Source organism: Hipposideros armiger, unplaced genomic scaffold (genome assembly GCF_001890085.2).
Source record: "Hipposideros armiger isolate ML-2016 unplaced genomic scaffold, ASM189008v1 scaffold_896, whole genome shotgun sequence".
Classification (NCBI taxonomy): Eukaryota; Metazoa; Chordata; class Mammalia; order Chiroptera; family Hipposideridae; genus Hipposideros; species Hipposideros armiger.
The window spans coordinates 246028-258638 of record NW_017732246.1 but is presented as its reverse complement, the minus strand read 5'-3'; the positions used below and the strand labels follow the sequence as shown (position 1 = coordinate 258638).

The 12611-nt window shown below is 36.5% G+C and overlaps 1 pseudogene; it reads right to left on the bottom strand.

The window, feature by feature from the left end:
• Window positions 1-7256: 7256 nt before the first annotated feature.
• Window positions 7257-12399, bottom strand: LOC109375036 (40S ribosomal protein S4 pseudogene; annotated as a pseudogene).
• Between the last annotated feature and the right edge of the window lie 212 nt (window positions 12400-12611).

The following is a 12611-nucleotide window of genomic DNA, read 5'->3' as shown; positions in this document are numbered from 1 at the left end:
ATTTATTTTCTGCATGTGGGACCCACTCAGGACACATAAACATATACACACCCTCCCAACTGTTTTTTTCCTTGAAGGCAAATCATTCCTATATCTTCAGTCATTCACACCCTAAACAAAACATTATTTATGAAGGATCATGGAGACAGTCCTGAATACCATTGCTAGTTGTACCACTGCCTTCCTATGTCATTTTGATCAAGTATGTCCCTAATCTGCCATCAGAAAATTTCATTATCCCCAGTAGTGGAGTGAGAGGTTGATAGTTATTACAGGACTGAAGAACTGTGAAATGATTTAGGCCTTTGTTTGAGAGATGCTGAGTGTAAGACTTAGTGCTATTCTTATTCTGTGCCCTGAGGGTAAGAAGCAGTAAGGCAGATGATGATTCTTTGTCCACATATCTCTAATCATGATTAGCTTCTCTGAGTCACTTCCAAAATAAGATCTTAATTGCCTTATCTCACACACCTTGAAAAAAGAGGGAATAATTATAGAACAATAGAAACTTCCGAGCTAGTTCCATGATATGTTCATTTACATGACAATTTTTTTTCTTCACCAATGATAACACAGAAAGTAACACTTCCAATTGTTCCAGATAGATTGATGATAGATGATAGATAGATAGATAGATAGATGATAGATATATCCTCATTAAAGAAGCATTATCATATATAATAGAGTAAATTTATTTAAACCCATGATAAAAGTTAAAAAGATTTCCTTTGCCCATTGAAAGGAACATTGCTGAGAAGTTTTGTACACATTTGTTGACATATGTTGTAAAGTCTATATATCTCCAACAGGAATGATTTATAATAAACCATAATTATGACAGTCCAGAAAGAGAAGCAGAAAGCTCTTTGTATCTTACCAGAGTAGGATTTTACTATAAATAGTCTAACTCCAGAGGCTGCATTTTTTAAACACCATGCTATACTGTGTGCCATTCTGGTCAACTCTAACTATGACCTCTTCGCCAGTGACAAAATTCTCTGGGTCTAGCTCCAGCCTCTTTCTTGAGCCTCAGGTCCATATTCCTAACAGCCTACAAGGCATTTATACTTGAATATCTGAACAAAATACCTCAAATTTCACTGTTAATCAACCATTATTGCCTCAATGTTTCCATAACCCTTTAGCTAAATGACCATTATGTTCCTTATCATGCTATGATTTAATGATCTACCTGTTTCATTCTTGTTTTCTAGAATGTAAGTTTCCAGAATGCAGAGTTCTTTAGAAAAATCAATATATTCCTAGTTTTAGCATATGACAGGTATTTAATAAATGTGTATTGAACAGATATCTGACTTAGTAACTGTGTGTATGACTCAGGTTAATAAGAATGTAGCACTCTCCAGCAGAGAGAGTGGGGACAGGTTGGCTGCATGGGTGAGGTTAGGGGAGGAGGATAAGTGGGTACAAAAGGTCAGAGCTTAGAACAGTCATCATTACAGGTCTCTAACCTATCTTTACCACATACCTAATACTTGGAGTTGAAATCATATGAAGCGCCAGATTGTCATCACTGCCTTCGTCACTTTTATGTCAGTTCTCTTGACAATGGGTTTTGCCAGAGTATGGGAGAATTTCATGTTTAAAGCCTCAAGAGAAATCTGATACTTCTTCCTCTTCAATGGGTCAAATGTCAAGCAGTGAAAAAGAGACTGGCTCGGATTCCTAAAAGCTGCACCAAAATATTTTTGCCCCTTGGAGTCTCACTCAAGTAAAAATTGTCCTAGTATGCTGAGGCAAACAAAGATGTCATCTCCTAAAGCTGTAAAATTCGACTCTCCCACTGCTCTAAGACTTTTCTGCAGGGCTGCCTAGGAAAAGAGTTAACCCTGATTAAAAAAAAAAAAAAGAAAGAAAGAAAGAAAAACTATTTCAGCGTAATAGAATCGCCAATATTTAGAAAAGCATGTAGGGTAAGGAACATAGGATTGTAAAAGATGCTGTAAGTAGGGTGACCATATAATTTATTTTCCAAATGAGACACTTTTGAAATGGGACACCAATAATAATTACACTGAGACAACAGTATAAACTGGGACAGTCCTGGACACACCAGTACTTAAGGTTATCCAAGCTGGAGAGAAAGGATCGAGGGACTTAGGAGTGAATCTACAACTCTGTCTTCTTTTAGTCACATGTTGATGAAAAAACATAGGAAGTTCTCAGTAGGGTGTACTCTACCAACTCAGAGTTTGTGCTGAATGCCGGCACCTCAGATGCTTTTCCTACCTAATTTAATTACTTCATCCACCAAGAGTTTAGAATATTTAGGGACAGAGGCATGATAGATTTTGACCAGTCTATATAAATCCTCTCTATCCAATTAGCGATTTGGTCTTTCAGCAGATCCTGCTTGAGCACCAGGTACAATTAGGGGAGGAATCAGGGCTCTGTGCAGGATATTTACAAAAACGAGTAAGACATATACCTCTTCAAAGAGTCTGTGTGGTAATATGTGAGATATCTGAAACCAAGACATTATAATGCAATATATTCAAATGCCAAAAGCTCATATTTCCCAACAGGGCATACATAACTAGTTAAAATTCTTAAGGCTGCTGGCATCTCTCATTACACTATGGCATCTTATTTTGTGATGTGAAACCCAGGTAAATGTCATTCTTCCTTGTCTCACTTTTCTTACTGAGGTCTATTTGTATCTTAGTTCACAACATGTACTTAAGATTTATAAAATTACATGTATTTAAATATCTTCCATAATTCAGGTTGTTAACTAAAAAAGAACTCTCCTCTTTCCTCCCTTTCTTCTAGCTTTAAATTACATGGTTCTTTGGTTCTCCTTTGCCTTTTATTCTACATGAGTAAAGGTTTGCTTTGCAGGAGTACTTATTAAGAGAGTATGGCCGTCTCCGCCAAACTGCAAAATGCACTGCACAGATTTGAGTGAGAAGCCTGGTGAATGAAATCTGAAATTCCCCTTTTCTTTAGTACTGCTGAAATTCCTCAGCTTCAAGGTGACATTTTTATGAGCTTCTCTTTTTAAGAATTTAGAGTTCTATTCTGCAGACCTGATCAACTCCCTTCTGAGATTCATGACATGTGCTTCTATTTTTCTCTAATGATTTTAAAAGTAATTAACACCTCAGGTTTTTGTATTTACTCAGTCTCCTAAGGATTGCAAGACATATCACATATATTGGCTCACTTATCAGCTTCAATTCTTTTGAAATGAAGAAAGCTTTCCAAATGGGTATGTTTGTTTGAGAAAGGTGGACAGTGCAATTTACTCATGCGTTCGTGTATCTGATGTTTTTTATTATTTCCTTGATTTTACATGTAGTAAAGTAATATTGGTTGGCATTTGTGACATTGTCTGTGCAGCAATGCCCACTATGTTCTCCTGAGATTTAATACCTTGCTCCCTTCTCCCTTAACACTACCCCCCATAGTTACTCTGGGAGTCACACGGTCTTACCTGATTCTACCCTCTAGTCATGTTTGATGGGTCCAGAGTGGGCATCTACCTAAGCACCAGCCTCACAATAACCAATTAGTTTGGTGTAGGCATTGGCCCATCTTGGACCAATTGAAGTCCTTCAGGATTATTTGAAAAGTGCTGAGAGAGACAGTCATTCTTCTATGGCAAAAGAGATCATAATATGTAAAATTCATTTATATTTATACTCATCAGATGTCAGAATTCCACATCCTTGTTACCAGTGAGTTATTGATCTTATTTTTTGCTCTTCTGATTTTTGCTATTCTTTTTGGCAAAAGATGGATTTCATTGTCACTTTAATTTGCACTTCCTGAATATTAATCAGTTGAATTTCATTTCACGTGTATATTGGTGATTTGATTTTCTTTTTCTGTGAATTCCTTGCTCACATCCCTTATGCATTTTATATTGGGATGCTGGTCTTTTTCTTATCGATTTGTAGAAGTTCTTGAGAGTTTACGAATGTCAACCTCCTATCAGCTTTATATGTTGTTTCTACAACTACAAAAAAGAAACTTCATAGTTGGTATCCAGCTTATATATTGTTCAATTAATTAAATAGGGACGTGATTAGTCTGAGGTGGTTCTAATGCCTTGATAGCAAACCAAAATCTAAACCTGTAAATGTCTCAAGGTTATGAAATCAAAACACTGAGGATAACCAATTACAAGAAGCCAACTAGCTTTAAGCTATAGCCAATCAATAACTTTCTTACTTTGCTTCCACCTTTCCCCTATAAAAGTCTCTCCCCAGCTCCTGCTGGGGGAGTACTTCCATCTACTTCCTATTTGGTGCTTCTTAATTAGAATCAATTTTTGTTCAAATAAATTTTTTAAATGTTTACTATGCCTCAATTTATCATTTAACAATACTATTTAGACTAAGCACCAACAAATAATAGATATATTTAGCAAGTAATAGAGAAAAGTTAAAAACATAAAGATGGAAATACATACCAAGAAAGTGCTAACAATAGTAAAACAAGTTTGACCAAATAAAACTCATTCAAAATAGAATTTGAGACTAAAAATTAACAGACAAAAAATATATATATTTTGGCTTTCAATAAAAGTAACAATCCACAAAGAAAATTTAAAGATCAAGGATAGTAAGCCTTCATCATATTAATGGCCATGAACTTAAAAACATCGTTTTGAAATATAGAGAATAGAAATTATGGGAAATGCAAATCACAATTCTGAAAGCAGATCTTGAAACACTTGGCTCTGAAATCAACAAACCATTCAGAGGTTTTGAATAATAAACTATCATGCAGGTTCTAAGAGATAACCATAAAACTTTGTACATGACAAAGGAAGACAATATATATTTTCCAATACCCGTGACATACTGATTGAAAAAAATGTATTATCAAACCATAGGTTAACTCTCATTAAATTTTGTAAATAAGAAAGCATGGGGTGCTGATTCTCAGCATGATACAATAAAAATAAGCACAACAAAAAGATAAATAAAATAATGTCTATCCTTGTGATTTGAAATTTTAAAACACTCTTCTGAATAGTTTTGAATAAAATAAATAAATCAAAACGGAGACTATAGATTATTTAAAAATGTATGCAAAGAAACAACCTATCAAAATCTTTGGGATGTGGTGCAAGTGCATTTTGTTTGTTTGTTTGTTGTTTTGTATCAACTGTCACTTTATTGCAAGATGGTAGAATTAATTACAAATTTAAACTATAACTTGGTAGTATTTAGTCAGGCATCAAATTTTATTAAAAGCAAACTGCTTAACCAAAAATGATCATGGAACAACTCAAAATGCAGAGCAAGAAGGACAAAAAACATCTCACTGGTCAATAGATTGTTTAATTCTCTCAGTATATGAAACTCAAGCATTTCACTTTTAAGTAGGGTAAACTTTCACATATATATGAAAGAGTATAAATTTTGAAAATGAAGAGATATCATTGGTATTATTCAAACATATTGTAATCAATTACCCAGAAAATAAAAAATAAAGACTAAAAGTAAGAAAGTCCATCAAGGGGCCAGCTGAGTGGCTCAGTTGGTTAAGAGCGCGAGCTCTGAGCAACAGGGTCGCCGGTTCAATTCTCACATGGGCCAGTGAGATGCGCCCCAGCTGAGCTGCTGCTGAGCTGCCAACAGGTGGCAGGATGACTCAGGTGGTAACAGCATATGCTCCTAACAACAAGATTTTCTATTCCACTCCCACATGGGACGGTGGGCTATGCCCACCTGCAACTAAGATTGAACAAGGCACCTTGAGCTGAGCGGCCACGAGCTGCTGATGGGCGGCCGGATGGTGACTAAACTTGGAGCTGAGCTAGCTGCGCCCTCCACAACTAAGATCGAAGGACAACAACTTGGCTGTTCCCCTTCCCCAATTCCTCAATAAAATCTTTAAAAAAAATAAAAAAGAAGAAGAAGAAGAAAGAAAGTCCAGCAAGGTAAATAGATACGAAATCAACATGTAAAAGTCAATAGCTTTCTTATACTCCAAGATTTAATTCACGAGAGACTATTTTCAATAGCAACAAAGAAGATATAAAATATCTAGAAATAATCTAACAAAAAATAGAGTTAGGAGTAAAACTATAGACTAAAACTAGAATAGCTACAGGGAAAGCTCAATATCATTAAAATGTCAATTATTTTCCAAATATAGCTTATCATCAAAACCTTCATTACAATTCTAAGAGAATATTTTTATGGAATTTGGCAAGTCAATTCTAAACTTCATGGGGAAAATAAAATATACAAGGGATGCTAATAAATTTTGAGAAAGAAGTAAAATGACAGAACTGCCTTGCCAGCTAGATAAAGAATAATTTAAAAGAGACTTTTCAAATCAATGGAGAAAAATAAATAGTGTTTCAAAGGATGATTTAATAAATAGTGTTAGAATAATTGGATCTTCATCTATATTCAATTCTACCCCATCTTCAGCTCCCCTAGCCACATTTCAAGTGTTCAACAGCCACATGTTGCTGGTACCACCATAAGATATGGGACAGATACAGAGCATTTCCATCACTGTAGAAAGCTCTATTGGCACTGAAATATTTTAAATATTATGCAGTTGTTAGAAAAAAATATAGAAAAAGAATTTTTTAATCTGGGAGTGGGACAGGCTTTTCTAAAATTCAAACCCCCAAAATCATATGAAGATTACCAATTTGTGTACTCAAAAACAAAAACTTCTGTTTCAAGAAAAGCACCATCAAATAAAAGGACAAATGACAGAATGACAATATTTACAACATGTGTAATAGAAAAGGAATGAACTGCTAAAAAGCAGTGAGAAAAAGATCAACAACCCAGTAGAGAAATAGGTAAAGGATATGAAAAGACAATGTACAGAAAAAAATAAAAAGATGAAAAAATATTCTACAACTTTACTAATGAAAAATACAAATCAAAATACTGAGAAGATGGCAAGGTTTGCTCATCAGATAAGCCCCTCTTGGCGTGTCAGTAGTAAATTAAAGTATCTGAGAAGACCTGTGGTGCATAAACTAATTTCAATTTAACTCAAGGTGTCCCATAGTTGTTTATCAAATTCTCCCACATCACAACTCTTTCAGGAAACATAGCTATAGTGTAAAAAAGATGGCCAAGCAGAGGTCGGTGGCAGTTATATTTTAATGAAATAAAATTCTTTCTATGTAAATGATAGTGCCAAAGTGCTTGTAATGACTGAGGCTTTTTTTATTTGGCAATTAATCATGCTAATCATGCTATATTATCTTGAATTAAGTACAAAGACTCTTCCAATCACATCACAGATCATTTCACCCACTGCTCTGTGTGGCTGCCGGTCTCTTGTCTCTCCCTTCATCAATGGTGAGGCAGATACCCTTTTCATGGAGAAGAGAAATCCATGGTATGTTGCCTTTGCCAATGAAGAAAATGTTCGAGAGCCAGGTGGCAAAGCTGTTGCCATTGTTATCTTTCACACAAACTACATCAACAGAACCAGCGTTTCACTCTCTATTGGTGATCACACCAATTCTTCCCAGGTTAGCACCTCTGGTTGCTGAGCACAGGGTGCCAGTGTCAAATTTGATGAAATCAGTAATTTTGCCGGTCTCCAGTTCCATCTGAATGGTGCCATTCACCCTGATGAGGGGACCAAGTTAGTGGATGGTGCAAGCATCATGAGTCATCAGATAAAGGATTCCTTTTGTGCCCATAAAGATCTTTCTCACTTTGCACAACTATTACTTGGCCTCCTCAGGTTTAATACAATGAACAGCAAAGCGACCCTTGGTGTCATACAATAGATCAGATGGAAATTCTCTCCAGTCTTGTTGATGCTGATGACATCCATAAAACCAGTGGGGTAGGTTACATCCGTTTGTACCTTGCCATCAATCTCAATAAATGGCTGCATGCAGATCTTCTTTACTTCATTTCTTGTTAGGGCATACTTCAGTCTGTTCCTTAAAAAAATGAGAGAGAGAGAGAGAGACATTCTCTCAGCTTGTGGGGACTGGTAGATGGGTGAGGAGCAAACACACTGGTCAGTTTATCCAGCATCCAATGCTTTGGTGCTGCTACATGCTTCTGATGCTCTTGGGACCATAAGCCATGGCTGTGCCTGGCATGGAAATAGGACCACCTTCTTCCAGTGCTCCAAGAAAAGAGGGACTCTGGGGCTCTTAAATAGGTTAAATAAAATACTTTCCTCTAGTGTTTTCTGTAGTTAGTTACTTAGTACTCCCTTTTCTTCACAGATAATATAGAGATAATTCTTAACTTTTTACTGAATTACTATATGAGGTGTGATCAAACAATATGTGAATGTTTGAATAAAAAAATTATTATAGTAAAAGACACATTGCTTTTAATCCCTCTCAAAACCTCTGCCTCAATTTGAACACACTTATCCCCATCATTCTTGCCACTATCTGAAGCAGTTCTGGAAGTCCTCTTTTGTGAGTGGCTTCAGTTGTGCAGTCATGGCTGCTTCGATGTCCTGAATCATTTTGACTTTGGGGAAGAGCCAGAAGTCACATGGTGCCTGCTCTGGTGATTAAGGTGGATGAGGACACACTGTAATGTTTTTATTTGACAGAAATTGCTGTATACCAGAAGTGATGTGTGACACGGAACATTGTCATGATGGAGGATGATTTACAGCACACTTTAAAACAGAACTTCTCTCAACCATAGCTCACACATAACTGACTGCACTGATCAAGTTGAAACTTGTCACACACTGTTACTAAGGTTTGACGCGCTGCTTCCCGTATTGAAGATTCCTGCCCTTCCGTGGGATGGCACTCGGCAGCAGCATTCACCATGTGTTTTGATCACAATGGAAAGGTGTCACACATTGCTTCTAGTACAGCAATTTATGTCAAATAAAAACATTACAGTGTGTCCTTATCCACCTTATTCACTGGATCTGGCACCGTGCGACTTCTGGCTCTTCCCCAAAGTCAAAATGACCATGAAAGGTAAACGTTTTGAATCGATTCAGGACATCGGGCAGCCAGGACAGTGCAGCTAAAGACACTAATAAAAGAGAACTCTCAGAACTGCTTTAGAAAGTGGCAAGAATGATAGAATGTGTGTGTTAGAAGCGAGGAAAAGTATTTTGAGAAGGATTAATGGCAATGTGGCTTTTACTGTAATAAATTATTTTAATTTAAAAATTCAGTATTATTTGATCACACCTCATAAATTCTGACTGTGATTTAAATAAAAAGCTACTTCTGTCTATCTAATAGACAAAGTTTTGTTGGTGAAGAGCAGTGGTTATAGGGCCGGCCGAGTGGTGCATTGGTTAGGAGTTGGTTTGGGACACCAGTTCTGAGCAGAAGGATCCCGGTTCAAATCCCACATGCGGGCCATTGACACCGCGCCCTCTATAACTAAGATGGTGAACAACAGCTCCACCTAGAGCTGGGCTGCCGTGAGCCACCTGGCAATGGCATAGGCTGCAATGGGGCTGGACGGCAGTGGGTGTGCGCTTCCGTGAGCTACAGTGAGCCGCCATGAGTGGCCACCCAATGGCTGGTGAGCGACTGCCTCACCCAGGAAGAGTGCAATGATCACAATACCAACATGGGCCAGTGAAGTGATGTTCTCCACAACTAAACTGAAGAACAAAAGGACAGCAACTTGTCTGTTCCCCTTCCCTGATTCCCCAACACAGTTCCCCTTCTCCAATTTCCCAATAAAATATTTTTTTTAAAAAAAGAACAGTTGTTATATTCCTTTGTTTGGTCTCACCTGGGGAGGGTGCTGTTGTTCACCTTGGACCAGGTGGGCAAATGAAGATCTTGGCAGAGATGGGGTGGGAGGATGCCACAGAGAGGTTTGTAATTTGAAAGAGCCTCAATATTGTATTGGGAACATGCCTCCGCCTCTAGCTGAGAATCACTGGTTAAGAGGATTTACTTCTAGCCCAAACAAATTTTTATCTTCCATTTTCTACTAATTTATTCAAAAGTCTCTCATCAGCTTATTTAACCAGACTATTTCACTTACATAGTATTCTGCCATTTTAAAGTTGAGAGTTCTGTGTTAATTCAAACATCTACTCCAAAATAGTAGAAAGCAGTCTTATCTGAATTTCAGCTTATTTGCAAAAATGTTTTTAGAAAACTTTATATTTATCTATCAAAAATTATGTTTTCTAGTTTCCAGAGCAATTTTCTAAACTTCCTTTCAAACATTCTCCAAATGTCATTCATCTTTGTAAAGAAATTTGACAATGTGGATATGTTAAACTCTATCTGCCTTTCTTCAGAATTAAAGCTTAAATGCCTTAATAACTGTAATTGCAAAACGGGTTAATAATTTGTGCCTTCAGTAGAATAGAAACATATTATGTATTTGTAGATTGCTTTGCAGAAAGAGCATTTTAGTATGTTAATACTGCAGTTATTTAACATTCATTAGATATAACTGAATATATTAATTAATGAAAATTTCAACATGTTTATTTTTTATTCTCCTCCACCCTCCTAGAATCCTAATCACTAATCTTTTTTAAAATCATTATATTATCTACTAGTGGTCACTGAATTGTATACTTTAAAATGTGGGTTTTATGTTATGTGAATTTTATCTCAATTTTTAAAAACGATTAGTTCATTATCAGTCAGATTTTGGAAAATTAGCTTAAGATGCTAGAACAAATCATTCCTCTCTAATAACTGGCTTTTGAACAACAGAGTATCATTTGAAGTCCCTAGCTCTGCCACACAAGCCCCCTTCACTGTGGTTCTGTAAATTATAGGCTATTTATTTTGCATTGAATTCTTCCCACAAACTTGTATTTTGGATACATGGTACTGTAAAACAAGCATTCTTCACTGCTGATGGCAAAGCCACTGTCTTAATCTGCCGTTCAGTTTAAAATCTGATAATAATGGTTACTTTACCTCAAGAGAAATCCTACAGGCAAACATGTCATGAGTGGCCCAGTTTGACTGAGAACAGATCCAAGCCACTGGTCATAAAGGGTAAACACTTAAGACATTTAACCCAGTCCAACAGTACTAAATGGAAGGGGATGGTCATCTGGATTATGAATCACCTAATTGACATGTCAGAAAATAAGCATTTTATTGACAGAAGGTGATTGTAGCGGAGAGTCATTTTTCATGGAAACAGCCAGATACCTTCCCTCTCTCTTTGTATTCATACTTATGCGGTGGAGGGAGTTGGGAGAGTGAAGGGGTCAGTGAGAAAAGAGGTAATTCTCTGCTACAATTTAGTATCACTTGATATGTAATAGTTTATTTCTTGCTTTGGTTTTTGTTTCAACAGCTCTCCAACCAAAAAAAAAAATCTGTAATTGTTCACAGTTTCTAAACAAATGTCAATTTTTTACAGAAAATATTTAACTTTGTACATCCTATTGGTACTTTTAAGGCAGAATTTACAAGGAAAGATTGATATTACTCCCTCATCCCCCTCTTGCTCAGTTGGACATGTTTCACTAGTTAGTAGGACAATGGCATTTGTAAAAACATGCAGCCCACCGCATACACCACACACACACACACACACACACACACACACACATTTGTTTACAATCTTCGGAATGAATTAACTCCAAAATGGCCTAATCTGTAAGATACTTGAGGTTAGGAGGCTGTTATCCATCTTTTCTCCTCCTATCTGTACTGTACTCTACTCTAGTTATGTTTAAAACAGCTTCTTATGCATAGTAGCTGCTTGACAAATATTTTATTTTCATTTTTTAATTAAATGTTTGTTGATTTAATTTCAACTTGTTGATATATTGATTCCTGAAAAGTTTCAGGCACCATCATGGCAAGAGTAATACATTTTAACTGAAAAAACATAATCATTTTTATTTATTTTTATTTTTTTTATTCTTTTATTTTTAGCGAGTCATCCCGCAGCCTGTTGGCAGCTCAGTGGCAGCTCAGCTCAGGCCGGGCATTGAATCCCTGTTGCTCAGAGCTCACACTCTTGAGAGAGCTCTTAACCAATTGAGCCATAATCATTTTTAAATTGAGCCAAATCATTGCACTGATTTTTGGGATAAAATCATATTTTATTTTAATTGTAGTATATGTAACAGGCACTCGGTAAATATTTGTGGACATCAACTTAACTGAATTCTTGCAAGCGATCAGGTTTTCCAAATAATTCAGAAATAAGCCCATCCTCAGACCCTCAAGGGAAAACACAATGAACAATATGTATGGTAGTTGAGAAATAAAATGAACCCACACAGAGATCAAAGCAGAACACAATCTGAGAATCACGGACAATTAATACCGAGCAATTTTCAGATCCCATGATTGGTTCGATTCAATACATTGTCAATGTCTTAATGTCACAGGTATTTGTTATAAACCTTAAGAATGACTTCCTGAGTCTGAGAGTAACCCAGGAGAAGACTGGAGCTTACCTGATCACAATAGGAAGTAAGGCCCATTTTCCCAAATCATCAAGTTGCTTTATAAAAGGACTTGTGTGAAGACAATGACAACTCAGAGATTCCAGCTGAGGCTTTAAACATCTCTGGGAAGGAACATCTCAAATTTCTTTGTCTTCCCAGTACATAGTTTGCTTTATAGGACTGGTATAAACTCAATACATATTTGGCATTAATGACTTGGAGAGTGTGGGGTGTCAGGAGATTTCTCT